We start from the raw sequence: 4,286 nt of genomic DNA on the forward strand, positions 1-4,286 counted from the left end.
GACGGTCTTCTTAGTAACTGATCATCCTCAGCCAAAACTCACGCCCATTAGCCATGTGCATTTCCCGTACCGCTAATCAAACACTTGGCTGCTAATTCATGTTTGAGCATCGATCGGTCTCCTCGTGAGAATCTTATGTTGTAATTTTCTTCCTAGCACCTACCTGGGGAGTGCCCAACCCACTAGACATGCCTAGACCGCCCAGAACACATGGCAACGCCACGGTCACGCGGTGACCATGCGGCGGGCATGCGAGTTTACACGCTCTAGAGTTGGGGGCCTTGGCCACCGCCCAAACCTCGACGTATCGCCACCATACCATGTATTTATGATTAAATAGGTACTTATGTAACTAGAAATGATTTTTGGATAAAATAAATAGCAAACTATGAGGCAGCTATAGTTCAAATTTGACCCGCTTCCAACTGAATCGGCGAAAATTTGTCTTTTTCACGAGAGGTGGATCAAAACTTTTTACACCCAACCATTTTGTCAATTGTGCATTAAATATGTCCTAGTATTTTAGAAAAATGATTTGGTCCAATTTTGCAACCATTATTTTGGAGGTCCTTCACAAAAAAACCTCCTTTTGGGCACTCAAAAAATGGAAAATGGTTTTTTCGTTCAAAGAAAATAAAAACTTCCTTCGGCAACATTGTTTGCCATTCCAATATGCACCCTTGTGCACAATATGAGATCATTTGAACAAACTATGCCATGAATGTGGCCATAAGATTGATCATTTGGCTTGAAAGCCATGAATCTTCACACTTGATAGCTCATTTCTGAGAACACTTTTTTAAAATAATTACCATATTACAAGTTTATTATTTTTCCTGGAAACTTGGTCACATATAATGACACAATGCGAAGGTTTTCCAATTTTTTGATTTTTTTTGAATTTTTTATGCCCGTTTCAAAATGCGGTCAAAACGGCGGGCTTGACCGTTCCATGCTAGTGGTTGAATCTTGGAAAACTTTTGATGTTTCTCTGATTAATAGATACTTATGTACCTAGAAATGATTTTTGGAAAAAATAAATAGCAAACTATGAGGCAGCTGCAGTTCAAATTTGACCCGCTTCCAACTGAATCGACGTCAATTTGTATTTTTCACCAGAGGTGGATCAAAACTTTTTTCACCCAACCATTTTGTTAATAGTGCATTAAATATGTCCTAGTATTTTATAAAATTGATTTGGTCCATTTTTGCAACAATTATTTGGTAGTTCCTTCACAAAAAAACCTCCTTTTGGGCACTCGGAAAATGAAAAATGAAATTTCCGTGCAAAGAAAATGAAAACTTCCTTAGGCAACATTGTTTGTAATTCCAAGATGTACCCTTGTGTACAATATGAGATCATTTGAACAAACTATGCCATGAATGTGGCCATAAGATTGATCATTTGGCTTGAAAGCCATGAATCTTCACGCATGATAGCTCATTTCTGAGAACACTTTTTTAAAATAATTTCCATATTACAATTTTATTATTTTTCCTGGAAACTTGGTCACATATAATGACACAATGCGAAGGTTTCCCAATTTTTTGATTTTTTTCGAATTTTTTATGCCCGTTTCAAAATGCGGTCAAAACGGCGGGCTTGACCGTTCCATGCTAGTGGTTGAATCTTGGAAAACTTTTGATGTTTCTCTGATTAAATAGATACTTATGTACCTATAAATTATTTTTAAAAAAAATAAATAGCAAACTATGAGGCAGCTGCAGTTCAAATTTGACCCGCTTCCAACTGAATCGACGGCAATTTGTCTTTTTCACTAGAGGTGGATCAAAACTTTTTTCACCCAACCATTTTGTCAATAGTGCATTAAATATGTCCTAGTATTTTATAAAATTGATTTGGTCCATTTTTGCAACAATTATTTGGTAGTTCCTTCACAAAAAAACCTCCTTTTGGGCACTCGGAAAATGAAAAATGAAATTTCCATGTAAAGAAAATGAAAACTTCCTTAGGCAACATTGTTTGGAATTCCAAGATGTACCCTTGTGCACAATATGAGTTCATTTGAACAAACTATGCCATGAATGTGGCCATAAGATTGATCATTTGGCTTGAAAGCCATGAATCTTCACGCATGATAGCTCATTTCTGAGAACACTTTTTTAAAATAATTTCCGTATTACAAGTTTATTATTTTTCCTGGAAACTTGGTCACATATAATGACACAATGCGAAGGTTTCCCAATTTTTTGATTTTTTTTTGAATTTTTTATGCCCGTTACAAAATGCGGTTAAAACGGCGGGAATGACCGTTCCTAGCTAGTGGTTGAATCTTGGAATTTTTTTGGTGTTTCTATGATTAAATATATACTTATGTACCTAGAAATTATTTTTGGAAAAAATAAATAGCAAACTATGAGGTAGCTGTAGTTCAAATTTGACCCGCTTCCTGCTGAATCGGTGGGAATTTGTCTTTTTCACGAGAGGTGGATCAAAACTTTTTACACCCAACCATTGTGTCAATTGTGTATTAAATATGTCCTAGTATTTTAGAAAAATGATTTGGTCCAATTTTGCAACAATTATTTTGGAGGTCCTTCACAAAAAAACCTCCTTTTGGACACTCGAAAAATGGAAAATGGTTTTTTCGTCCAAAGAAAATGAAAATTTCCTTAGGCAACATTGTTTTCCATTCCAATATGCACCCTTGTGCACAATATGAGATCATTTGAACAAACTATGCCATGAATGTGGCTATAAGATTGATCATTTGGCTTGAAAGCCATTGATCTCAACACGTGATAGCTTGTTTCTGAGAACATTTTTTAAAAATAATTGTCGTATTACAAGTTTATTATTTTTTCTGGTAACTTGGCCACATATAATGACATAATGCGAAGGTTCCACAATTGTTTGATTTTTTTTTGAATTTTTTATGCCCGTTTCAAAATGCGGTCAAAACGGCGGGAATGACCGTTCCTAGCTAGTGGTTGAATCTTGGAATTTTTTTGGTGTTTCTATGATTAAATAGATACTTATGTACCTAGAAATGATTTTTGGAAAAAATAAAGAGCAAACTACAAGGCAGCTATAGTTCAAATTTGACCCGCTTCCAACCGAATCGACGGAAATTTGTCTTTTTCACGAGAGGTGGATCAAAAAAATTTACACCCAACCATTTTTTCAATTGTGCATTAAATTTGTCCTAGTATTTTAGAAAAATGATTTGGTCCAATTTTGCAACAATTGTTTAGGAGGTCCTTCACGAAAAAACCTCCTTTTGGGCACTCGAAAAATGGAAAATGGTTTTTTCGTCCAAAGAAAATGAAAACTTCCTTAGGCAACATTGTTTGCCATTCCAATATGCACCCTTGTGAACAATATGAGATCATTTGAACAAACTATGCCATGAATGTGGCCATAAGATTAATCATTTCGCTTGAAAGCCATTGATCTCCACACATAATAGCTCGTTTCTGAGAACACTTTTTTAAATAATTGCCGTATTACAAGTTTATTATTTTTCCTGGGAACTTGGCCACATATAATGACACAATGCGAAGGTTTCCCAATTTTTTTGATTTTTTTTGAATTTTTTATGCCTATTAAAAAATGCGGTCAAAACGGCGGGAATGATCGTTCCTAGCTAGTGGTTGAATCTTGGAATTTTTTTGGTGTTTCTCTGATTAAATAGATACTTATGTACCTAGAAATTAGTTTTGGAAAAAATAAAGAGCAAACTACAAGGTAGCTACAGTTCAAATTTGACCCGCTTCTAGTTGAATCGACGGAAATTTGTCTTTTTCACGAGAGGTGGATCAAAACTTTTTACACCCAACCATTTGGTCAATTGTGCATTAAATATGGCCTAATATTTTAAAAAATTGATTTGATCCAATTTGTCAACAAATATATTATAGGTCCTTCACAAAAAAACTCATTTCAGGGATTCGAAAAATGGAAAATATCTTTTTTGCCAAAAAAACTCATGTCTCACGACACCCTTTTAAAGATATTTATCCATTTTCATGTTTGATATTTTTTTTATGAAAACTTGTTCACGTTTTGGTGACACAATGAGAAGGTTTTCCATTTTCTTTTTGAATTTCTCAAGTCATAAAATAGCTGACATAATTTTAATGCATTATTTTTAGGCAACTATGACCTATTTAGATGGTCACAACATCATACTGCACTCTGATTGGTCCGTGGACCTCTCACGCAGATCGTGCATCATACGCCGTCCGATGCTCGCAGATCCAACGGCCGTCCTCAACCCTTCCACACTAACTCCGAAACCCTAGTCATTTTCCATCCACCCCCC

The sequence above is a fragment of the Triticum dicoccoides genome, chromosome 2B, assembly GCF_002162155.2.
Source record: "Triticum dicoccoides isolate Atlit2015 ecotype Zavitan chromosome 2B, WEW_v2.0, whole genome shotgun sequence".
NCBI lineage: Eukaryota > Viridiplantae > Streptophyta > Magnoliopsida > Poales > Poaceae > Triticum > Triticum dicoccoides.